The sequence below is a fragment of the Armigeres subalbatus genome, chromosome 2 (assembly GCF_024139115.2).
Source record: "Armigeres subalbatus isolate Guangzhou_Male chromosome 2, GZ_Asu_2, whole genome shotgun sequence".
NCBI classification, from domain to species: domain Eukaryota; kingdom Metazoa; phylum Arthropoda; class Insecta; order Diptera; family Culicidae; genus Armigeres; species Armigeres subalbatus.
The window spans coordinates 72600127-72627734 of record NC_085140.1 but is presented as its reverse complement, the minus strand read 5'-3'; positions in this window follow the sequence as shown (position 1 = coordinate 72627734).

The following is a 27608-nucleotide window of genomic DNA, read 5'->3' as shown; positions in this document are numbered from 1 at the left end:
TAATGCGACCGGCGGACCAGCGGCGAATGCCAAACAATTACCAAGAAAGTTACTATTAACTCTTCTTGACCGAAAATTAACTCTTTTGCGGCAGCTGGCGGACCGAGGGAGCAACTGGCAAGAAACCAAAACACACACACGAGACTTTTCTAGAACATTCTTTTACTCTTCTTCTTCTTATTTAACCCTGATGCGGCCAACAAAAAAACACACGTGGATGGCCGACAGGATACCCGTGTTCCCATAAATTGATATTTTCATAACTTCATCAATTTTCAACCGATTTGGATAATTTTGACAGTTTTGGAAACAGAAACATTGTCAAGGTTTACAGCTTATGTCCATGGTTATACAAGAAATCTTTGAAGTAAGGCTTAAGAGTCAACACACGTAACCAAAGGCCATTCAACCAGTTTCAAATATGCTACAAGCTCTTTGCACTTCTTAGAATTGAAGGTGTTCACAGTATATGCTTCGGGTAATGCAAAAAATCCCTGAAGTGAGGTCTTAGTCATTCGAGAAATCTCTGGAGTAAATCCTTAGGATCTACTCACGTAACCAAAGGCCTATTGTCCAAATTCAAATACGGTACATTGCGGCCCTCCTTAGCCGTGCGGTAAGACGCGCGGCTTTAAAGCAAGACCATGCTGAGGGTGGCTGGGTTCGATTCCCGGTGCCGGTCAAAGCAATTTTCGGATTGGAAATTGTCTCGACTTCCCTGGGCATAAAAGTATCATCGTGCTAGCCTCATGATATACGAATGCAAAAATGGTAACCTGGTTAAGAAACCTCGCAGTTAAAAACTGTAAAAGTGCTTAATGAACACTAAGCTGCGAGGTGGCTCTGTCCCAGTGTGGGGATGTAATGCCAAGAAGAAGAAGAAGAAGAAGAAGACATGCTCTTTGTGGTACTTAGCATAGAATGCGTTCACAGTATATGTTCCGAGTCATCCAAGAAATCTCTGGAGAAAGGCCTTAAGGTCTACACTCGTAACTATGGGTCTATGGACTTGTCTCAAAAGTGGCACATGCTCTTTGTGCTCCTTGAAATCAAATGTGATCATTACATATGTTTTGCGCTATCGATGAAATCTCTCGGATAAGTCCTCAGTCATACAAGAAATCCCTGGAGAAAGGCTATACGCGTAACCGAAGGTCTGTCAATTGGTTTCAAAAGTGGTACATGCTAGTACATGTCCTTGGAAAATAATACGATCACAGCATATGTACTGCAAAACCTCTTCGTCGGTTCGTCAAAATTGTTTTCGTTATAATGGTCGTCCAATTTTTTGAGTGCTGAGGCTGTAGGATGTCCTTGGTACGTCGGGAAATCAAAAAGTCATAAGGGGCGCAGATCCTTGATGACGCACAGTAAGACGTTCATCATCATTTTCAAGTATTTAAAAATTTTTGAGATCCTCCTGGAGCTTGGACGTATGTGTTTTGTGATGCATAGAATAGAGCGCCTTCATTGCATATGTTCATGGTCATCCAAGAGAACACTGGAAATGGCCTTCAGATCTACACGCGTAATCAGAGTTCGTTTAGATTGTTTCAAAAGTGGTGCATGCCCTTTGTGGTACATAGAATAGAACACCTTCATTGCATATGTTCATGGCCATCCAAGAAAATCCTGGAAAAGGCCTTAAGACCTACATGCGTTACTAGTGATCTTTCAGCCTGTTTCAAAAGTGGCATATGCCCTTTGTAGTACATAAACTAGACCGCTTTCATTGCATATGTACATTGTTATCCAAGAAAACCCTTGAACAATCCTCAAGAACTTCACGCGTAACCAGAATTCTGTCGGCCTATTTAAATAGTTATACATGCTCGTTATGGTACGTACAATAGAATGCACCCATTTCAAATGTTCATGGTCATCCAAGAAAACCCTGAAGAAAGGCATTGGGATCTACACCGCAGACATATCAGCCTGTTTTAAATTTGGTACTTGTCCTTTGTGGTCCATGAATAAAATGCGTTCATGGCATATACTAATGGCCATCCTAGAAATTTATGGAGTAAGACTTTTAGGCTTACACGAATAGCTTGAGGGTCTTTAATCTAATTTTAATATGGTACATGATCTTTGCAATATTAGCCTCCGATGGTTCAAAGGGTCGACTTGAAAGATCTCCATCCTGAGCGTTGCCCGGCTATCGCTTTAACCTGTTGCCAGGTTAGATTTCGGTCGACTTCTTTTATTTCTTTATTGAGACTTCGCAGCCGTGAGCCTCTGGGTCTGCCTCTGCTGCGATGTCCCACTGGGTTCTAGTCTAATGCTTGTTTACAGATTTCATTTCCACCCCTACGTAGAGTGTGGCCGACCCAGCCCTATTTCCGCTTCCGAATTTCTGTTGTTATCAGCCTCTGGTGACAACGAAGATGGAACTCGCTATTTGAGATCCAGTTGTGAGGCCACCAGGCCCGAATTATGTACCGCAGGCATCTGTTAATGAACACCTGCAGCCGTTGAGTGTTCTCCACTGATACACACCATGTTTCGCTAGCGTATAACAGCACAGATTTCACGTTAGAGTTGAAAATTCGTATTTTGGTGCGTTCACTTTATCTGCCTGTTTTTCCAGATATTTCTTAAACTCGCAAAAGCAGCCCTTGCTTTCTTGATCCGTGCGCCTATGTCGATCTTGGTGCCGCCGTCTGACGCCATTTGGCTACCAAGATATTGGAAGCTTTCAACATTCTCTACTGGTTGTCCGGCTACTGTGAAACTGGAAGGAGTCACAGTGTTTACATCCAACGATTTGGTTTGTTGACGTTGATGACTAAACCTGCCGAAGAGGAGCGCTCGGCAAGGTCGTTGAGTTTACTCTGCATATCAGAGCGCCGTTGCGCGAGGAGTGCAACGTCATCAGCCAATTCGAAGTCGTTTAGGTGCTCCATGGTTATAGGCTGCCATAACAGCCCGCGGTTTGGTTCACGGTCAATCGCATCTACCAGAATCTCGTCGATTACGATGAGGAAAAGTAACGGTGATAGAATACATCCTTTGCCTCACACCAGCTACGACCCGGATAGGGTCGGACAGGACCCCATTGTGCAGCACTCTACACGAAAAGGCCTCGTACTTGGAACCCCCTTGCGTCTCAGGGCCCTCCATATTCTCGTGATTGAAACGGTCGAAAGCTTTTCTGTAGTCAATGAATACCAAGTAAAGGGACTCTTGGAATTCGTTGACCTGCTCCAGAATGATGCGGAGCGTGACAATATGGTCCACACAGGATCTTCCGGCACGGAATCCGGCCTGCTGCCGCCGGAGAGTCGCATCGATCTTCTCCTGAATCCGGGCTAGGATAATTTTGCATAGAACTTTGAGAACGGTACACAGCAACATAATGCCTCGCCAGTTATCGCATACAGTCAGGTCACCCTTTTTGGGCACCTTCAACGGGAAAGTTGCGGTGTCCCAGATATTACGAAATAAACGATGCAGTTGTTGAGCGGATTTCATGGGGTCAGCTTTGAGCATTTCGGCTGATATGCGGTCGGCCCCTGGAGCTTTATTCGATTTCATGCATTGAATGGCTGTTTGAATCTCTAGCAGTGATGGAGCTTCGGTATTGACGGGTGTTATACGTTGGATCCTGGGCAGATCATGCCGAAGTGGTGATGGCCAGGCTGGCACTTGAAAAAGTTGTTCAAAGTGCTCGAACCAGCGTTTCAGCTGGTCAGTTGGTTCGGTCAATAACTGATCATTCGCGTCGTTCACAGGTATTGTTGCATTCATCTTCGCCCCGCTTAAGCGTCGTGAGATATCGTAGAGGAGACGAATGTCTCCGGTTGCGGCGGCTCTCTCTCTCTCCTTCGTCGGCCAGAGAGTCTGCCCACGCTCGCTTGTCCCGTCGACATGAGCGTTTTACTTCCTTCTCAAGAGCCGCGTATCGTTGACGGGCTAAGACTTTGGCTCCTCTGGTTTTTGATTGCTCTATAGCGGCTTTGGCTTCTCTTCGCTCCTCTATCTTCCTCCAGGTCTCATCGGTGATCCATTGTTTTCTCTGGGTGCGTAGTTCGCCCAGATTGTTCTCGCTGGTGGCGATGAAGGCATTCTTGATGGCAGTCCATTGGTCTTCCACGCTGCCACCTTCCGGAATATCTGCAGCACGCGTCTCCAGTTCTTCAACGAAGAACCGTTTCACCGTGGCATCTTCCAGTCGGCGTGTGTTGAATCGTCGTCCAACTCTTTCCTCCTGCCGACGAATCCGCGCAATGCGCAGGCGTATTTCGCCGATGAGGAGGTGATAATCAGACGCGATATCGGCACTACGTTTATTCCGTACATCAAGAAGGCTTCGTTTCCATTTTCGGCTGATGCAGATGTGGTCGATTTGATTTTCTGTTAAGCCGTCACGGGAGACCCACGTGATCTTGTGAACCGGTCGATGAGGGAAGAGCGATCCCCCGATCACCATGTCGTTATTACGAGTTGTCGGATCCGATCTTCGCATTGAAGTCGCCCAAACAGATCTTGATATCACCCTTCGGAATTCTATCTACGACGGCATTGAGTTGACTGTAGATGTTCTCTTTGTCTTGTAGATCGGCAGCATCGGTTGGCGCATAACATTGGATTATAGTAAGGTTTCGGACCCGTGCTCAAAATCTAGCAACGATTAACCTTTCACTTATAGGTTTCCACTTCATAAGCGCAGAGTGTGCCTGAGCGCTTAGTAGGAAGCCAACTCCGCGATACCGGGGAGCGTGTTCACCTCGTAAACCAGATAATGGCAGAACTTGTCCCGATGGCGATCTGTGTTCTCCAAAGTTTGGCCAACGGACTTCACTCAGTCCCAGGATCTCAAGCTTCATGCGGCGTGCCTCATTGGCAAGTTGTGCCAGTTTACCCTGCTGGGCTAGGGTTAAAACGTTCCATGTTCTTATTCGTGTCCGTTGTTTCGCGCTGAGAGTCGTCGCCGTAAAATCAGTCCGTATTCTTTCATCATCGGATTCTCGAACAAATTGATTTTTCGGGAACAATAGGTTGCTGGCCCAAGGTTCCCTATCCACCGGGATGGGGTTGCCATCTTAGGTATAGCTTCCGGGCCGCTGGATGCTCAGCCGCTGGATGCCAGAACAGACGCTGTTGGAGCCGCACCTCCTTGGTGAACAGACGCTCGATCAGTCGGGTCAAATTTGATTAAAGTCCCACCCAACATCAAGACTAGGCTAGTGCGCTTTGAGCGGCACACGGTCGGTTTGATAGGGCCTGCTTGGGGACACATGCAGCTTTTTATAGAAGTTCAACAGAGCCCACATCCTAGGCAGAACCCCCACAGGACGCACCCTCTCACTCTAGGTGATGTCAGAAGGACAACAGTGCCCAGGCTACACTACCAGCTAAGTACGCAACCCTTAGCTGGCGGTCAATTGTCATCGGAAGACCCGTGGAAGCGTGAGTATTGGAACTTGTGAGGACCAGAGCTATGTTAGGCGCCCCTTCCTGGATGTCAACTCACCATTTCGTAGCTCGATCGACGGAAAGCTTAGCTTATATTGCGCATTGTGTTTTTTTTTTTAATTCTTTATTAATGTGATTTTTTCAACAATGAGAAATTCATCTCTTTTGTGCATTGTGTCCGAAAATCTCAGGTGTATGTTTTTTTCTATTAAAAGTTATGTACGTTATGTAAGGTAATCTTGAGTGATCTTTCTACCAAATCACAAAATTATCCCCAGAGCGAAGTTAATTGACCCGTAAATTTTTTTTTTTTGCTGTTTTTCAAGATTGGCCTTACATTTTCCCGATTTTGAACAAACATCGGGTAAATTTTTCAGATCGGTTCACACGTTAATTCGAGAAATCAGTTAAATATCTTTTGTTGCAATTGACATATTCATATTTTTCGTAAAAAATGAGAGGAAATTGATATTTGTCAAAGATGTTCTGGTATCCAACTTTCCATGCTCGTCATAATGGCGGCTGCCATAAATATTTCTGACAGTAACTGCTTCCGACGCCGAACTGTATTCGACGCTGTCGTATCTAAGCAACAATTTTCACTTTGTTTATTTATTATTCTCAGAGAAAAGATTTATTCCACGGTATACAGAATCAAGGTAGGCTCGTAAAGAAAATGACAGTTCAAAAGTGACGTGATTGCTATCGCAGTATGAACGAGTACAAAAGAAGGGCAAAGTAAATCGTAGAGCGTTGGCTTGCTCCGTCCCGAGCAGCGATAGCAGTGACGTCAATTGTTTACAGTGAAAATTGATGTTTACATACGTGTCGATAGTGCCTTGTTTTTGTATGCCGTGGATTTATTCTATACAATCGAGTTTGAACCATTTCTCCATTTTCAGAACGTTAATTATTATTTATTTGTATTTTGTGGGTTTTGGCACTAATAAATGATTGAACTAATATCTGATGCAGCAATACTCGGGCTTACTAGGGAAATAATCTGATTGAGAGAAAATTTGCTCACACCAAAAAGGGCAAGTTGGTTTCGATTCAATACTACTGCACATTATATAATGTACATACGAATAATCTTCACTTGTCACTTCACTTGTACGAGACACTGAAGACGGCCTTACTGTTGAGGTCGAAATACGTATCTGTCAAGATACAATTAAGTGGTGGAATTCAATGGGATTGTATTAACTCGTCTTATGACAAGTGAAGACATTCCACTAAAAAGCTCAAAATAATTTTCTTAACGAATAATCTTGTTTATAATTGAAAACTGATCCAAGTTTAGGACATTTAGGAGGACTAGAAGAATGTGTTTTTCTTCCGAATGTATAAGTCCAACTGAAAAGGGAACTCGCTTTATGAACATTTTATAGGTAAATCATCTATGCAACATTTCTTCTACATATTATAATATCTAATCATAACAGACTTTTGTCTACCTAATAGTCTAATCTAAAATCAAAATCAAAGAAGAATTAAGCAGGAGGGAAAATAATCTCACAAATTTTCTGCATTGTGCCATGTTTCAGAACAAAATATGTTTAAACATTTATTATCGTCTAGTTTACAATCCAGTTGATAAGTATGAAAAATAATCGCACGTCATAGGCCTATCGTTAGTTCAGTTTCAACTGGTTTAACCCGTCCCTTCTAATTACTCACAATCGAAACAAACTGAAAACATGCCATTTATATATCTGCGAATATTCATGCCTTCACTCGTATTCCGCACATTGCCGCCAGTGTGTCAATTGTACTGAAAAGAGAGGATGGCGTAAAATGCGTTCTCCCCAGAAATTATCGATAATAACGTTTTTCGTACAGCTATTTCATACATAATTGTGCAAAATTATAGTAATTTTCCAATTTTGTTTCATAAACACAACTCAATCCATTCTCCCTACTACATATCCGTTGCGACCGATCACTTCTACTGCAACGGAACAGAACCGTCATCAGAATGCGCAAATGTAAAATGTATTTATTTTAATTAAAATTTGTTAAAACAACATACAACAAGGCCGATTCATTAGGCGGCCGCACGGCGAACGCAGCGACGAATCCCAGAAGAGCCAGAAGCCGAATGCAGTTTGTTTGGTTCAGTCCACTGCACTGCACCGTCTCAGCGAGTTCGCGTTCGGTAAGGCACACGCACACGCGGCGGGTTAGGCTGCGGCCGTCCTGGCGTCATATGGCACGATGCGAGCACTCGGATATCTCAAAAGTTGACTCTGACCCGCAGCAGCAAACTACTTCTGACCGTTTTAGGGCTTGGTGTGTCATAAATATTGATGAACGTGCCAACCGAGCCGAGGACCATTTATGTGTATGAATGAATGCGCTACCGATCTACCCACCGTGGGACGCCGGACGGTCATAAGCAGGAGATAATAGTTTCTAATTTAATGTTATGAAGTTTGCAGCAAGGATGTTATTAAAAATCTTCATTACTTTTGAACAAAAAAAACTTTCTTTAAATTATTGCATCCAAATATTTTGAAAAACATGCTAATCAGGAGTTGGAAATAGGTATTCCAAAAACAATTAACTTTGACCACCGTCTATGAAAATCTCTCGCAGTTCTGTCCTCTGGAACCGTTGCGCGGCGCAATGGATTGGATGGTGTTGCAACTGTGCGATGGATTATTTCCAGTGCTCCGCCAGTTCATTTTTCCTTTATTCGAATTTAATTCGCCTCTTACGGAACAGACTGCAAACTGTAAAGTGCGCGCTGCGCTGCTGGGCCAGCTCGGCTCCACCAACTAAATGCACTTTAGGTTTTCAAGTTATTCAATTAATACACATTATTTGACTTAATCACGCTGTGCGTGAGATGAATGATGATGTATTATGTGCGCTGTGCCAACTGGGGGATGGGATCTCTTCTTTCTATATGCAAGCCTAAGGGAATTGGATCTACTCGATTTTGCATTGCTGAAGAGGAGGAGGAGGAGGAGCATCAGATCAGGTACAGCCGGATGTTTCACAACATCAATCTGTGAGAGGTGAGCCTCGGCGCGTACTCAAAGTAGTCAAATGGGGTATCAATTGCAATGCCACCTCGTTACCATTGCCGTCATCATCTTTGTAGCTGAGTGGTGTGAGAAAATTTAAAATTGTTCCGTTTAGGCTAACACATTGTGAGGTGTTAATGACGCTATCTCAACTGGTTTCAAAGTGATATTTAATAACGTAAGGGCCCTCCTTAGCCGTGCGGTAAGATGCGCGGCTACAAAGCAAGACCATGCTGAGGGTGGCTGGGTTCGATTCCCGGTGCCGGTCTAGACAATTTTCGGATTGGAAATTGTCTCGACTTCCTTGGGCATACAAGTATCATCGTGTTAGCCTCATGATATACGAATGCAGAAATGGTAACTTGGCTTAGAAACCTCGCAGTTAATAACTGTGGAAGTGCTAATTGAACACTAAGCTGCGAGGCGGCAATGTCCCAGTGGGGAATGTAATGCCAATGAAGAAGAAGAAGAAGTTATTAAAAAAGTTCATTTTCAATTTAACGAATAGGGCTCATTGGCTTTTATCCTTTCTAGCTTTCTACAGTGCACTTATCGCCAACGAAGAAAAATCTTTTAGGCAGACTTTAGACCAACTCGTAAGACTAGTTCGTACTATAATAAGACTAGTTCGTACTATCCCATTCAATTTCACCACATGATTGTACATATTTCGAGCTCAACAGTAAATCCGTCTTCAGTGTCTCGTACTAAATGGGATAGTGAGAACTCGTCTTATGACAAGTAAAGAAATTCCACTAAAAGCTCAAATAATTTTCTTATCGTATTATATTCTAGAAATATGAAGGAACAGTTTTAGGGTTAGTTTTTCATTAGTCAAGAATTAACCAGTAGGTATCCTCCATGGAAACAATTGATTTATTAACAAGCCGAATACCGTGATCAGAATATCATGGGAACTAAATTATCAAACGAGTTTATCCCTGGCGTCTTTTGACCGATTTTCATATTTTTTACACGGATGTTTTCCCATTTCATCTATCTTCACCATACTGGTGAGTTTTTTTTCTAGAGATGCTCAATTTTTCCCTAGAGAGGCGTCAGTAAGGATGTTTTTTTAATGCAACATCATTTACAGGTTCAAAAAAGTCTTATAACACTATTTTAATGCCCATGCCACATATGCGATTGTCCCATACAGTACTGAAAAAAGTCGTGGTCGTCATAAAAGCAAAGCACGTTTTTATATTTCAGGCGACCAAATGAAAGAATCGTGGGTTCTTTGATCAATTTCGCTTGAAAGGCAGATATTGAAAGGGGCAGATATGTAAACATCGCTTGACATCTCTCATTGAAAATGAGAAATCACAGTACTGGTCCCATATGAATAGGAAATCCAGCAACGATGGGACTGATATGCAATCATAGACAGTTTAGTTTTGACAATACTATGTGTGCACAATATGTTTTTCTGAACATCCCTAGCGACTCTAATGTGGCCTCTGTATTGATGAAGGACAATACACTGGGGTCTCTTTTTACGCGGTTTTTTTTACGCGGGTCGCTTTTTACGCGACTTTTTTTACGCGGATTTTGGGATTTACGCGGTTTTAATTTTTTACGCGATTTTTCGAAAAAGTCTTGAAATCACGTGAAAATTGTAAAAAGTTGATTTTTTATCGATTTTTGCAAAAGTCGGATTTTACGCGGTTTTCCAAAGGCCTTTTCAAGGGAAAACACTTAGAATATTTGATTGAGGTACGATGCTGAGTCATTAGAGCGAAGGCCGTCAGTCCCGAAGGTCATTTGGCCACAGCCGTTAGGCCGAATGAGAAGTGAGAAGTGAGAAGTGAGAAATGAGAAAAAAGGTGTAATATGTGAGATGTGAGAAGTGAGCAGCAAGAAGGGAGAAGTGAGAAGGGAGAAGTGAGAAGGGAGAAGTGAGAAGGGAGAAGTGAGAAGGGAGAAGTGAGAAGTGAGGAGCGAGAAGTGTGAAGTAAGAAGCGAGAAGTGAGGAAGTGAGAAGTAATAAGTGAGAAGCGAGAAGTAAATAGTGTGAAGTGAGATGTGAGAGGTAACAAGTGAGAATTGAGAAGTGATATGTGAGAAATGAGAAATAATTTGTGAGAAGTGAGAAGCAAGAAGGAAGAAGTGAGGATAATGAAGTGAGAAAGCGAGAAGTGAGTAGCAAGAAGGGAGAAGTGAGAAGGGAGAAGTAAGAAGTAAGAAGCGAAAAGTGTGAAGTGAAAAGCGAGAAGTGAGGAAGTGAGAAGTGAGGAAGCGAGATGTGAGAAGTAATAAGTGAGAAGCGAGAAGTGAATAGTGAGAAGTGAGATGTGACAAGTGAGAATTGAAAAGTGATATGTGAGAAATGAGAAATAATTTGTGAGATGTGAGAAGTGACGAGTGAGAAATGAGAAATAATTTGTGGGAAGCAAGAAGGGAGAAGTGAGGAGAGTGAAATGAGAGAACTAAAAGTGAGAAATAAGAAGGAATAAATGAGAAGTAACAAATAATAGCCGAGAAATGAACAGTGGAAAGTGAGAGCCGAGAAGTGAATAGTGAGAAGTGAGTAATGAGATAAACATGTGAGATGTGGGAAGGGAAAACTGAGAAGCAAGAAGCGGTAAGTAAAAAGAGGAAAGTGAGAAGTGACTAATGAGAGATTAGATACGATAAGTGAGATTTAAGATAGATCAAGTGAGAAGCGAGAAGAGAGAGGTAGGAAGTACGTAGCGAAAAATGAGAAGTGTGAAGTATGTAGTGTAAAGTGAGAAGTGAGGAATAAGAAGTGAATAGTGAGAAGTAAGAACTGAGAAGTAAGAAACGAGTGGTGTGACTCGAGGAGCAAAAAATGAGAAGCGAGAAGGAGAAGTAAAAAGTGGATAAGAAGTAAGATGTGCGAAGTAAGAAGTGAGAAATAGGAAGGGAGAAATGATAAGTAAGAAAACGGTAGCGAGAAGTGAAATGTGAGATTTGGGAAGTGTGAAGTAAGGAATGATATACGAGTAGTGAGAAGTAAAAGGTGAGTAGTGGAAAGTGATTTATGAAAAGTGAAAAGTGTGAAGTAAATAGTGAGAAGTGAAATGTGGGAAATCAGAAGTGAGAAAGGAGAAGTGAGAAGTAATATGTAAGATGTAGGAAGTGAGAAACAAGAAGGGAGAAGTGGGAAGGCAGAAATGAGAAATTAGTAGTGGCGAGAAGTGAGAAATAAGAAGTGAGGAGAGAGAAGTGAGAAGTAAGAAGTGAAAAGTGAGACCCAGGAAGTCAGAAGTGAGGGAAGAGAAGTGAATAGTGTGAAGCGAGAAATGAGATAAATATCTGAGATTTGAAAAATGAGAAGTGATTAACGAGAAGTGATAAGTAAGAGCCGAGAAATGAGAATCTTAAAGTGAGAAGTGAGATTTAGAAGTGAGAAATTCGATACGAGAAGTGAGGTGTAAGATGTGACAAGCGAGCAGAGAGAAACGAGAAGTGATAAGTGAGAGCCGAGAAATGGGTTGGAAGCGATAAATGAAAAGTGAGAAATTCAATACGAGAAGTGAGATGTAAGATGTGAGAAACGAGAAGTGAGAGCCGAGAAATAGGTTGGAGACGACAAATGAGAAGTGAGAAATTCAATACGAGAAGTAAGATGTGAGAAGTGAGAAGCGAGAAGTGAGAAGTAAGAAGCCAGTATTGAATGGAGAGAACTGGGTTGTGAGAATTGAGATGGAAGAAGTGAGGAGCGAGAAATGAAAAGTAGTTAGATTTGCAAGAAGGGTGAAGTTAGAAGATAGAAGTGGGGAGTGGGAAGTAAGAAATGAGATGTGAAAATTGAGTGCAATTGAGTGCAAAGTGAAAGGTGAGAAGTGAATAATGAGAAGTGAGAAGTGAATAATGAGAAGTGAGAAATGAGATAAAGATGTGATATGTGAAAAGTGAGAAGCTATAAGTGAGAGCCGAGAAATGAGGAGCTACAAGTGAGAAGTGAGACATTTGATACGAGAAGTGGGATGTAAGATTCACAAGGCGCAGGAATGCGATAAGTTACCAAAGTGTCGATCTGCGCCAGCAAAAAGCAAGCATCTCATCTCGGAGTCGAGGACCGATGTCGCTCTCCTGTCCGACCCGTACAACGGCCCTGACTTAGGTCGTTATTTACGTGACTATTTTCACTCGGAATTTATTCCATGTACCACAAGTAGCAAGCAATTTATTTGAAACAGGTCGAGACAGACCTTTGTTTACGCTTGTAGATCGAAAGGCCTTGCTGCAGGAATTTCTTGGAGAGACAAGAAACTATGCTGTGTACACATTATATTCTATCTACAATAAGAGAACATGTACCATATATGAAACAGGTCGACAGACCTTTGGTTACGCGTGTAGATCTTAAAGCCTTACTTAATGATTTTTTTTTAATAGCCAAGAAGTTATTCTTCATACACATTCTATACTATGTACCATAAAGAGCATGTGCCATATTTGAAACAGACCAACAGTCCTTTGGTTACGCGTGTAGATCCAAAAGGCCTTACTTTTTTTTTTATAAAATGTCGTTTTTTATGCGGTTTTTGGGATTTAGGCGGTTTTTTTTAAGGCGATTTTTGGGATTTACGCGGTTTTTTTCAATTTTTTTTAAGCGGTTTTTAAAAAAGGTTCGGAAACACGTGAAAACCACAAAAAACTATTTTTAGTGAAGTCGTTTTTTACGCGGTTTTTTGGGATTTACGCGGTTTTTTACGCGGGTTTGATTTACGCGGAACGTATCTCCCGCGTAAAAACCGACTCCAGCGTATGCAAAGTTTGACGAAAAAATCGACGACAACCCATACCAATGAAAACTCGTCATGTTCATCTAGCTCCGATGCTTGGGGGGGGGGGGAGGGGGTTGGCATAACTCCTTCATCTATTTTCTCTAAAGTGAGCCTCATTTCAAAAATTCTCGAACATCTTACCACCTCATAAAGTTATCAGTGGTAATGTGACAAATGCGGTCCAACCACCTGAGGCAATTGCGGATCAATCACACTCATTCATATTCTCTTTTCTCAAGCACGTGCTTTCTGTGGGCCACAGTATCGAAGTGTGTTTCCCAGTCGATGATTGCTACAACGACTCAAATTGATAGCGTATGGTTATTGCGTGTAGTAGCATTCGACTAGCGTCAGGTTTCCACTGCATATTTCATAAATATTTTATCTATCTCAAATGAAAAAAAAAATAATGCAACATTCCTCCATGAATTCCGACAGGAATTCTCCAAGCATTCCGATGAGAATCCTTCAGTGATTCCGACTGGAATGTTCCAGGGATTCCGACGGAAAACTCCAGAGATTTCGGCGGGAATCCTCCTAGCATACCCAAGAGAACCTCCTGGGATCATAAAGGGAATCCACCAGGGATTCCGACGGGAATGTTCAAGGGATCCTCTACCCTCCAAGAAGTCTAACGGGAATGTTCCAGGGATTCCGTCGGAAATCCACCAAATGAATGTTCTAGGTATTTTGTGAGCAATGTTCCAGGGATGAAGAAGCATTTCGCCGAAGGATTCCAAAGCAATATGTCGAAGGATCCCGAAGCAAATTGTCGAGCGACTGCGAATTAATCCTCCAGGGATTCCTAAAAGAATCCTCCAGCGATCCCGAAGGGAATCCCCAGGGATGTTTAAGCAAATCGTTGAGAGATTCCGAAGCTAATCGTCTGAGGGATTCCGATCGTCTAGGGATTCCAAAGCAAACCATTGAGGGATCCGAGGCAAAACGTCATTAGACTTCGAATTGAATATTCAAAGGATTATGAAGCAAATCATCGAAGCATTTTGAAACAAATCGTCAAGAAATTCCAAAGAAAATTACCCAAACGATTCCGGAGTAAATCACCGAGAGATTCTGAAGCAAACCTTTCATGGATTAAGAGGGGTATCCCCCACAGGTTACCATGGATATCCCTCAACGATACCGAAAAGAATCCAGTGTAAATTTTTCTGGATTATGGGATTATGTTCTTATGGGAATTGGCTCTCGTATTCTGATGAGAATCCTTCTCGAAAGCTGAAGGATGTTCTAGATTCTCCAAATTGGTCTAGAGCTAGGATAGGATGTGCCAAGTAGTCAGTAAAAATCGTACCGATTTGCTGTCACAATCGTACCGGTTGCTGATTGGTTGAAAATGACAATCGACTACTTCGATTGGTGGCGGCGCGTTTTTCATAGGGCAGCATGTTGTTAATTTGGCCGTGTTTCAGGTTTGTAAAGTTGATATTAAGCAAAAAACGTAAATGTTTGAGTTCCAGTGTTTTGGTAAAAATAAAATTATAATGAACTGCAAACGCCATATAAATTATTCTCAAGGTTTGTAATGTTTTAAAACTGTTGATTTTAAGCATTATCATTCACCTTTTTGTAATTTTCGATCTCAAAGTCATATTTTCATTAGCGAAAACTTCTATCTGTTAGTCTTTCGCTTCTCTTACATAAATAATAGATAGTACGGAAAGAAAACATCAAATTTTGATACATGATATTTGAAATATTTTGTACCAAATTAATTTGGCTGCACTGGCGACCACCTCGTCAGAGCAAACGACTAAAAAACAACAAGGCAGTCTCAATTGAGTTGTCACATCCTATCCTAGGTCTAGAGTTTGGATCAACTTGTCTACCAGACCAACTAAGCTTGATACGAATCTGACAGGAGCCAGTCATGTCCATAAAGTATATTTAACAACTCAGTTATACAAAAACAAAATGTTGTAGGTTTTCCCAACTGTTCTAGAATTTGGATCAATTGGTCTACTAAGTCAACTACGCCAGAACGCAAAGCTGACAACAATCAGCCATGTCCGTAAAAATCACTAGAGCCCACTCGTATGGTGTTCTACTCAGTTATACCCAATCCACATTCTGGGTTCTCCTAAACATTCTGGAGTTTGGACCCAATGGTTCACAGGGTCAACTGGACTCGATACAAATCTGACAGAAATCAGTCATGCGCATACAGCTCCCTTGGACCCCACGTATACTTTGCATTTCAGTTATACCCAAATCAGATGTTCTAAGTTCTCCAAATTGCTCTGGATCTTGGATCAATTGGTCTACTAGGTCAACTGAGCTCGATGTAAACCTGATAGCAACTATTCCTATGCAGCTCCCTTCGACCTCCGCGTATATATTGCAACTCAGTTATACCAAATATATTATATTAACAATATAGCTCACTCTCATGAAATACTGGCGACCCATGCTTTAGCGTATGTGGCGCCACCCGTGGCAGAAATGCAACTACTACACACTAAAATTTCGCGCAACGCTAATTGACGCAAGTGGTGTCAAATCTAAATATCAAGAGTCCTTCATGAAAAGGACGCAATGGCAAAACTGTGGAATCGATACAATTTTTTTACTAGTTAGTTTATCTCGTTTGAGATTTTTATCGATCATTTTTCGGCGAGTTAGTTTATCATAAACATGGCCCATCGATTTCTGGAGCTTGGACACTTCCATCCAGCAGACGGTATTTTTATTTCTATTGGGTTGTAACACTGCGACCAGTTCCTCCTGGCGCGGGATTCATTGCGAATCATAACAATACACACCATGTCAAGCAATTGTATAAATTAAATTATTCTAGGAATTAGTGAGCTCGAAATTTGATTATTTTACTTGCGCTAAGTAGATTCGTGCCTATCAAAAGATACACAGTACGGGCTATTCTGAGATTCCTAGTGACAGGGTAAATTTATCCCATTTCTGCGACCACTAGAGTGGTTGTCGAAATTTGATTATTTTACTTGCGCTAAGTAGATTCGTGCCTATCAAAAGATACACAGTACGGGCTATTCTGAGATTCCTAGTGACAGGGTAAATTTATCCCATTTCTGCGACCACTAGAGAGTTGTCGAAATCTGGTTAAACGTCAAAATGAATCCGTGCCATTTCAACCCAAATCTGGGTAAATTGAACTTCATCATTTTCGGATTTAACAACATGCTTCACGAAAGCAAAAGTAAGGTAAAAATAGTGAAATACTTCATGGAAGCCTACTGCGTTCAATGGATAAAATGCCATCAGAAAAAAATGGATTTATTTTTCAAGTTCTAACCATTTTACAACGCCAACAACTTTTACTATAGATAGTAGAATCTATAGATGAGCGAAAGCATGTTTGGGTTCGTTTTTAGACCGTGTACCAAAGGCATATGACATCACACCGCTTTATATAATCATTGAAATCGTTACGTTATGCTAGTTTGGAAACATGGTTGACAGTTCGTTTAGAGACAGAGGATTTATCTTCGTTCATCTATTGGAAATTTTGCGCCGTATTCGACTCCCATGCAAAAATATTGACCTACAAAAATATTCTCCCACCAGTTTCTTCATATATGGATGACGTCCCCACTACAGAAAAGAGCTTTTTGGGGTATGATAAAAGATGCAAGAATGATATTTTGGATTGTACTTTCGCTAATTTCTATACAATTGGACGTGTGAGCATTTGTTTTGGTGTTTCGACAAATTTGCACGGTAGTCTATTATTCGGTGTGAAAAGCATTACCGTGGACCCCCGGTAATATGACCGTTTTTAATCTGAACACTTTTTAATTTGAACCCCGTTCGTTTGAACATCGTTCACATTAAAAGTGGTTCAAACGTCATTTAGCAATCGAGAAAAGAAAAATGGAACAGCGTGAAACGGAGCGCAGAATCAAAACAAACCAGCAAAGAGAGCAGCCAGAAATCAGCTTTTCTGATGCAAGTAGAGTAACCAGAAGGCACGGCAAATGCTGGGTAAAGCGTACCATTGGTACTTCGCGTACCTGAAGGAATAAAATAGACCCCATCTCGCGGTCCTTAGCCTCTTACCCAGCAACTCCTATTCCTACCTCCCCGCGGTGCTGGCCGGGATACGAGCAGCCTTAGGGAAGATCGGGTAACCAACCCCGGTGGGAACTATGGTCGTATGCTGACAGGGAAGGGGGGGTTTGCTCCTCTCCGGAGGTGCAAATCTGATCAAGCGTTTGATCTTAATGTCAGGAGCGGCTCACAACGGCGTCTGTTTTCCATGTTAGGGGCGGCTGATCATCGTCCGAGTGTCAGCGAGGGACTCTAAAGTGAAACTGTGCACCATGGTCCACCGGAAATAAGGAGGAATGGTCCTCCGGAAATTTAGGGGTTTGGTGTCAGGCCCTGCAAGCCAGCCTTTAAAATCATAAGCAACGAACAATCAACAAGAGAGTACGGACCGGAACCATCGGCGAAGACCACTGCGACGAAAAGGGACTAGCGATTGGAAACTCGGTTCGTGGAACTGCAAATCTCTCAACTTCATCGGGAGCACACGCATACTCGCCGATGTGCTCAAGGACCGTGGATTCGGCATCGTAGCGCTGCAGGAGGTTTGATGGAAGGGATCAATGGTGCGAACGTTTAGAGGTAATCATACCCCAAGAAGCACTTGCAACATCGATTGAAATAGAAAAATTAAAAACTTGTTGTATTGCGATTATAAATAAGTTACTTTAAAACATAAAATCATTAGCATGTTATGTAAATGTTTCATTAGTCTCAAAATCAAGTCACTGATTATTTCGATACGATAGTTAAATATCAGTTATTTTGCCTGAAATTCAACATACATCTGATTTATTTACAATTCTGGTTTCCGTGGGTGGAGTGAAGATGTTCTCTAAATGTTAGATTAAACTTTCCTAGTTGAGGTACGTCAAGGGAAAAGTAGTTGGAAATGTATGTCAAGAGAAAAGTAGATAGGAAATTATGGAAGAAAATTGAAGAAAATGTCCTTTTCGCAAACAAAAAATTCCTTCGTTATCTACTATCAAACCAACTCGTCAATCGTACGCGAAAAATTGAACCCAAGATATTTCGAAAGGTTTAGCACAAAATGATCCAGCTTCAACCATCGTATATGGAAACCTCACATCAACCAAATATGTACAGAATGATCCGGATGAACGAAAAATATTTAGAGCTCTGAAGATGATTGTGGAGATTCAAAATATTCCTCTGTTTCCAAAAATAATGCCTTTTAGTAATAATATTTCCGTTATAATATTAAAGTTGAAACACTTGGGATGGACTGCGCTTTCGTATTGATTATTGCTGGTTTGTGTTTGACAGCACCTTTGACTTCTTCGTAGTCCTAACACTGTTGCAGAAACTTCAAAATGTTGTTGCATTTGTAGCTTTTTATACATCGTTTTTTTCTTGGTCTTGGAACTTAAATAATAACACTATTTAAATGTTACCAGTTCGCAGTCACAAACCAAACAGTGACGCTCAAAATTATTATTCCATGTTCATCATTATTTAATTTAAAAAAAATCAATCGCTGATATAATGTAGGGGAACTGTTCCGATCTCCATCTCACTGAACATATATTCATCTCATCGTGAAAAAAATACGGCGCATATTTCGTCACTTCTTTTTGTCAACATGTGTGCTCACTACTGAAAAAAATCACAAAAACAAGAAATAAATCAAATACCTTTTCATTGCTTTGATTTTGATGAGATGAATATTGGAGCCATGAGATGAAATCCAGGAGCAGTTCCCCTTTAATGTTATACATACATTTTTGACTACAAATAAATAGAAAATAGACATTATGCATGAAACATTTTTGCAATGATTTCATTCACTCAATAACACTAACGGAACGGGATGGTCGCATTTTTTACAGAAAAAAGAAAACAAATAGCAATATTAGTTTTTTTAGATGATGATATTATTTAATTAGATAATTAGATTTTTAAGATAATGAATTTTTGTCATGCTTATTTTAATAATCTGATTAATTGATCATCTCAAGAAAACAAGCAATTTAGAATATTTTAAGAAGGCCAGGCCTTATTCAATCTTGTTTAAAATACGTATGCATGAAGTGAGCAGGCCAAGGAAAGCCTCATTAATGAGGACACAAAAAAAAATATGCATGCATAATCATGAAAAGACAATTACCGACAAAGTGGGAAAAAAGTAAACAAGTTGAAGAAAATCCTGAGTGAGCATATTTCAAATCCAAAATAACATTCGAAATTATACAAAGTATTTTGGAGATATCTACTATCCCATTAGTTCTTTCATCCGAATTCCAATTAATAAGAGGCAGATTGAAGAAGGAAGGAAAAATGAAGTTTACCATTCTAATGTCTGTAGGATCTACAGGAAAATATTTATAAGCATATATTCTATAGGTTTTATAATATCAAATTGATCGAATCAATTTATTTAAAAGTGTAAAGAACATTCTACTGTTCTTCAATCTATACACCCTCCGTAAAGTGATATGATGTAAGTAATGAAATACAATTAATTATGACTTTTAAATTTACCAAATAACTGGTTAGTATTTGTTACCCGCAATCGCCAGTTTGATTTTAAAATTTTAAGTAATTTATCAATGATTTTTTTTCATTGATAATTTATCGGAGGTAACAAATCTTCTGGACATCACTGTATTATTTTTCTCTATCAAAAAATGGCAGAAGATTTTAATTTTTTGATGAAAATTTCCAAATGTATGTATGATCCGGGCTGATTTTTAAATTATTCATCAAGAAAACAGTATAAACAAACTATGTATTCCTATCCATTCATATTCATTGCACTATTACAGGTTGAAGAAACAAATTATTTTGTTTTACTCATCTCAACTTTCTCTTCAATTTCACGAAATCTAACAGCGCGTTTAATTTTTGCAGGCAGAATGCGCATGTTTACCATAAATATTGAATGGCACATTAATTCAGGGCCTTATATTGATATTACCTTTGATTATTAGTTGTATTTTATAGTTCATATTTTGATTTGTATTTTTGTTTTCATCTATCAATGAGTTCGCTCATTTTTGATGCAGCGCCAGCGTCAAATCTGTTTATATAATAGCTATGTACTTTAGATGGAGAAAATGATAAGTACTCAAAAACAAACTTGCCTTGTTTCTGTGATTTCTGCGTAACCTACTTATAACTATGCTCATATTTCCAAGTTACAGGCAAAGGTCACATATTGGTTTTGAAGATGTTGAGTTAACCAAAGCCCAAGTTCAATAGATATGTTGCATATTGGCTCCACCTCTTGCGCTTTTTTCGTCGTAATTGCGTTGTATATAGCAGCTAATGACTAATATCGGGAAATGAAAGTAGTCGTTAATCAGTTTCAACAACTCATTTACGATTATTTGTGCTACCTGGGACCATCTACCAGAGCTGCGGCAACACACACGAGCTGGGAACAGCTTTCATAGTGATGGGCGATATGCAAAGGCGCGTGATCGGGTGGTGGCCGATCAATGAAAGAATGTGCAGGTTGAGGATCAAAGGCCGGTTCTTCAACTTCAGCATAATCAACGTCCATAGCCCACACTCCGGAAGCACTGATGATGATAAGGACGCATTACGACGCAACGTGAGTACGACAGCTGCCCAAGCCACGACGTCAAAATCATCATAGGAGATTTGAACGCTCAGGTTGGCCAAGAGGAGGAGTTTAGACCGACTATTGGAAAGTTCAGCGCTCACTGGCTGACGAACGAAAACGGCCTACGACTAATTGATTTCGCCGCCTCCAAGAATATGGCCATTCGCAGCACCTACTTCCAACACAGCCTCCCGTATCGGTACACCTGGAGATCACCACTGCAGACAGAATCACAAATCGACCACGTTCTGATTGATGGACGGCACTTCTCCGACATTATCGACGTCAGGACATATCGTGGCGCTAACATCGACTCTGACCACTATCTGGTGATGGTTAAACTGCGCCCAAAACTATCCGTCATCAACAATGTTCGGTACTGACGACCGCCGCGAGCGATGGAAGCCAACCAGCCCCCACCTTGAGGGAAGTTAAGGATGCCATTCAACAGCTAAAGACCAACAAAGCCGCTGGTAAGGATGGTATCGGAGCTGAGCTCATCAAGATGGGACCGGAAAAGCTGGCCACTTGCCTGCACAAACTGATAGTCAGAATCTGGGAAACCGAACAGCTACCGGAGGAGTGGAAGGAAGGGGTTATTTGCCCCATCTACAAGAAAGGCGACAAATTGGAGTGTGAGAACTTTCGAGCGATCACCATCCTTAATGCCGCCTACAAAGTGATATCCCAGATCATCTTCCGTCGTCTGTCACCATTAGTGAACGAGTTTGTGGGAAGTTATCAAGCCGGCTTCGTTGACGGCCGCTCGACAACGGACCAGATCTTTACTTTACGGCAAATCCTTCAAAAATGCCGTGAATACCAGGTCCCAACGCACCATCTGTTCGTTGATTTCAAGGCGGCATACGACAGTATAGACCGCGTAGAGCTATGGAAAATTATGGACGAGAACAGCTTCCCTAGGAAGCTTACCAGACTGATCAAAGCAACGGTGGATGGTGTGCAAAACTGTGTGAAGATTTCGGGCGAACACTCCAGTTCGTTCGAATCGCGCCGGGGACTAAGACAAGGTGATGGACTTTCGTGCCTGTTGTTCAACATTGCGCTAGAAGGTGTTATGCGGAGAGCCGGGTGTAACAGCCGGGGTACGATTCTCAACAGATCCAGTCAATTTATTTGCTTCGCGGATGACATAGACATTGTCGGCCGAACATTTGCAAAGGTGACAGAACTGTACACCCGCCTGAAACGTGAAGCAACAAAAGTTGGACTGGTGGTGAATGCGTCAAAGACAAAGTACATGCTTGTGGGCGGAATCGAGCGCGACAGGGCCCGCCTGGGAAGCAGTGTTACGATAGACGGGGATACCTTCGAGGTGGTCGAGGAATTCGTCTACCTCGGATCCTTGCTAACGGCTGACAACAACGTTAGTCGTGAAATACGAAGGCGCATCATCTGTGGAAGTCGGGCCTACTACGGGCTCCAGAAGAAACTGCGGTCGAAAAAGATTCGCCACCGCACCAAATGTATCATGTACAAGACGTTAATAAGACCGGTGGTCCTCTACGGACGTGAACCATGGACAATGCTCGAGGAGTACTTGCAAGCACTCGGAGTATCCGAGATACAGGTGCTTAGGACCATTTTTGGGTCTATGCAAGAAGACGGTGTGTGGCAGCGACGGTGAACCACGAGCTCGCCCAGCTCTATGGCAAACCCAGCATCCAGAAGGTAGCTCAAGCCGGAAGGGTACGATGGGCAGGACATGTTGCAAGAATGCCGGACAGCAACCCTGCAAAGATGGTGTTCGCTTCCGATCCGGCAGGTACGAGACGGCGTGGAGCGCAGCGAGCGAGATGGGCAGACCAGGTGCAGAACGACTTGGCGAGCGTGGGGCCTATCCGAGGATGGAGAGATGCGGCCTCGAACCGTGCATTGTGGCGTCAAATTGTTGATTCAGTGTTATCTGTTTAGATGTTAACTAAATAAATGAAATGAAGAGTAACCAGAAGTTCATATTAAAAATGAACCCCGTTAATATGAATGAGATACCGTTCAAATTATCGGGGGTCCACGGTATATATAAGACTATCTATAAACTTTACCTAAGTCTGACTTAAAGACCCGTAGAAGCATGTTTACTATAAAATAGGTAACTGTTTTTTTTACTGGGTGACTTTTTACTCAAAAATGGGTAGAATGAGAATAGCCTGTACCAGTGTCAACAAACATTTTCAGGAGAAACGTCACATCTACACGCTTAAATGATAATGGCCAAAACAAGTTTATTGACCATTTCAGATAACAGATGGTGCTGTATTCACTATAGTAAGGCTGTCTCTAATGCGATGTATGGGGAAGAGCGAAGTGACCTATATTGTTAATATAATATATTTGGTTATACCCAAACCAAACTGTTCTGGAGTTTGGATCAATTGGTCTCCCAGGTCAACTGAGCTCGATACAAATGTGACCTCAACTAGTCCAGTCCACATAGCTTCCTTCGGCCTTCGCGTATATTGTACAACTCAGTTATACCAAAACCAGATGTTCTAGGTTCTCCAAACTATTCTAGAGTTTGAATCAATTGGTCAACCAGGTCAACTTCGCCTGAACACAATGATGACAGCAACCAGTCATGTCCATACAACTCTCTATAGCCCCCGCGTATATTTTGCAACTCAATTATACCCAAATCAGACGTTCTAGGTTCTTCAAACTGTTATTGAGTTTGGATCAAATGGTTCACCAGGTCAGCTGGACTTGATTCAAATCTAACAACATCCAGTCATCTCCATACAGCTCCTTCGAACCTTCTTGTATACTTTACATTGCAGTTATACCCAAAGCAGATGTTCTAGGTTCTCCAAACTTTTCTGAAGTTCATATTCATTAGATCAACTACGCCTGATATAAAAACGATTGCAGTCAGAAACATTCATGCAAATATGTCGTACGCATGCATAATATTTGCATCCCATTTTGTTCAAACAGATCTGACAACAACCAGTCATGTCCATACAAGCCCCTAGCACCTACGCGTATGATTTGCCGCCCGCTATATCCAAACCAGATGTTCTTGGTTCTCTAAACTGTGCTGAAGCGCGGATCAATTGTCCATAAGGTCAACTATGCTTGGTATAAATCGGACAGCTGCCAATTATGTTTATGCAACTCCATAAAGCCCTGAAAATTATTTTATATTCAGTTTTGTCCAATTCAGATGTTCTAGGAGAATGGCTGTTCTTCTGTAGGCTGTTCTTTTTTCAATTCTTTATTAGAATGATACCTTTTGATGCACTGAGATTCATATCATTTGCTTAACAGCTATTAATCATTTTCATGCTAGTTCCAAGAATAATTTCCACTCAATTTTGCAATCCAGAAGGTCTAGGTTCTAATTATTCACTAGTAATAGAACATGGTTCAATCCCATTTAATTCCACAACTTTATCTTATTTTTACTAGGTGAGGTCTAGTAGACTATTTGATTTCCACTTCAGAACAAATTAGATAACCAAGAGCATCTCATCTACATAGTTAGAATATGTACTAAGGCTTGGAGAAAGATCCGAACTCCAGAGCAGTTTGGAAAACCAAGAACATCTGATTTGAGAAAAATAACGTGGAATCATTTGAATAGGCTTTATGGACTTGTATCGACATGATTGGTTGTAGTCAGTTTCGTATCAAGATTAACCTGGTTGATCAATTAATCCGAGGTCCAGAAAAGTTTGGGAGACATCTGGTTTGGACAAAATCGAAAAGCAAATCATACGCGTGGGCGTCAGATTTGCATTCGAGTACAACTGACCTGTAAGAACTAGGCTCTTTCAGCTTAAAGTACGCGCTATGAAAAACGTTTAAAACACCGAAACCAGTGGAGTCATCCATTTTTGACCCGTCTGTGAAAAAGCTTCTCTCCTCGCTGGCGTGCCCGTATTTGCTTGCGAATAATGGAGGTATGACTTCCGCACGAGGAAAACCTGGTATTTCAACCTCCTGCTTCATGGACAGACCAAAAGTAACAGAGGAACTGTAAGAGTCTAAGAAGTTAGCACGAATAGTGTCAACCGAAGATGGGCTTACCTCCAGCGTCATATACCAGTGGTAAATACTCATATATTGAGTTTGAGGGTTTTGTTCGAGCAGCTTCTCGAAATTGTCAATGACCAACGGATTGAGAACCTCACAACGTATGAGGAACCGGGGTGATAATTGCGCGAAACGATCTTTGCTTTGTTAGCGAAGTCGAGTATCCACCGAGACGAGCTTTCACGATCTTCGTTAACAGACGACGCGTGACGCATTCTCCTCCCGACCGTCCACAGAGTTTTCATTAAAGTCTCGCGCGACAAGCCTTCAACGAAAGTGCACCGATATCCGCGTTTCTTCACTTTGACCAATTTCTTGAACTGGATCTCGAGCGCGATGTATCGTTTGTGAAGAACAATCGATCCGTGTTTCCGACATTCTTTATGGACTGTGTGGTTTTCTACGAATCGAAGCTCCTGGCACCGGCCGGCGTTGTGCCTGAAGCGCGCTTTCAATAATCAACTGGGATAGAAACCGGTACTCTTCCCGCGGGGGAAGTGTTTCTATCGACTGTACGCCTTCAATAATAGCATCCGCATATTTGCCCTAATCGATGTGCTTCGTGAGGTCATATGAGAGGTCGATAGAAACAGATTGCTTATGTCCATTGGAAATTTAAACTTCGATCGGCAAATGATCACTACCATGGGGATCTTGGACCACCTTCCAAGTGCAGTCCAACGATAATGAGCTCGAACAAATGGAAAGATCTAGACGGCTATCTCTTGCTGGAGGAGCCACTCGTGTAACTTCTCGTGTGTTCAAAATTGACATATTAAAGTCGTCGCAGAGGTCGTATATCATTGTTGAACGGTTGTCGTCGTACAGTTCCACCCAGCCTGTTCCGTTGGAGTTAAAATCTCCCATGAGCAACCGTGGCTCGGGCATAACCGAGCATATGTGCGAGAGATCTCTACGAGATATCGCGGTGTTTGGAGGAAGATATATCGAGGCGATATTGAGGTCTTTTCCTCGAATAGTCACCTGACATGTGACAGCTTCAGTGCCAAACATCGGAACAAGATCGACTCCATAGAAGGAGTGCTGTTTTTTGGTCCCTAACAGCACACCTCCATATCGATTTGCCCGATCGCGGCGGATTATGTTGAAATCAGGAAAATGAAGGCTCACATCTGGTGTTAGCCATGTTTCACATAAAGCAAAAGCATCGCATTGTAATTTGTTAACTAAAAAATTAAAAATATCTAATTTTGGTTGAATATTTCGACAGTTCCACTGTAGAATCGAAATCATGTTACCCTTATTGACTAAGTTAGCCATCGAAGGATACAAATGACTCGAGGAGGTGCATTTTCGAAGCCAGCTGCTTCAGGAGAGGAGTCAGAATAGGAAGAACAGTTTTGACCATGTTCTTCACGGGGTCGGAAGCATCAAAGAAGTTGAGGATGAGCTCCACGATGCCAGAAAGTGTGAACATTGGAGCGCTCGGGAGTTCTTCTGCTCGCTCTATATGCTCTCTTTCTGGCTGAGAAATCGCAAAAAATGGGGCATCTGGGATTTTAGATGTTCCCGGAAGCGGTGGAAACTCTCGATCATCCCGATGTGGAACCACAAAAGTTGAACGTTTTTGAGTATTTCCACCGCTTTGAATTTGACCATGTTGGATTGGGGCTCACTTTGAGGCTGTTTTCTAGACTTTTTCGAGAGTCGCTGGCTCTGTTTTATTCTCTTCCTCGTTGAGCCATTGAAAACAAAGGGAACCCCATTTCCAACCTCTTAGTCAGAGCTACCTTGATCGTCCAAATCGTCAAAATTGATCGTCTTGCACGCGCCCTCCACATGCTTCTCTCCGCATGATGCACAGCGAGGTTTATTGCAGCAGTACTGAGCGGTGTGGCCCAGCTGCTTGCAATTAACACAATTCATCACCTTCGGTACATACAGCCGAACAGGTAGACGAAGTTTGCCAATCACTACGTAGTAGACCTCTTCATGTTTTCAAAAAGTATCAAAAATTCAACCGGCCAGCCAAGAATCACAATTCTTATGCTAAAATAAGTCTCCTGTCAAATTTTCAGCTAATTCGGATAAAATTTCGAGGTGCCTCAAGTCAATTTAGTGTTTTTGGGCTATTTTCAATTTTGGAAAAAATCTAACAAGAGATATAAACGTCGAAAACTATCGCAACAACCTCTATATGGAAGCTTTTGGTGTGCTCTACAAGTCTTGTGAACATTGCCGTTCGTTTCGTTCACGTTTTGTCCATGTTAAAGTGATTTTCAAGCTTTCAAGTGCATAAAAATACTGTTTCCCCCAAAAGTCGTTGTTCTACAAAATTCTTGAATTTAAGACAAATGATTGCTAATTTATTATATTATTATTTCTCTTTTTTCCTTGGATATTTGAGTAATATAACTGCCAATGTGCGATTTACCGTTAAATTCTTAAAAATCAGAAGCTGAATATTTGTCGTAAATTTGCACGTTAGGTTTTCTTCAAACAAGTTGTTCGAACAAAACATAAATCAAATCATATGATATTTGATGCTTACAACAAACGACTTCCAAATTTTGTTAATTTCACCATATGTCTGCATGCTTTTAACATCGAGTGCATCGTAGTAACAAGTGAAATCGAAGCTTCTTTGTTTGAACAACTTGTTTGAAGAAATCTCAGCGTGCAAATTTATGACAAATGTTCAGCTTCTGATTTTTAAGAATTTAACGGTAAATCACACATAAGCAATTATATAACTCA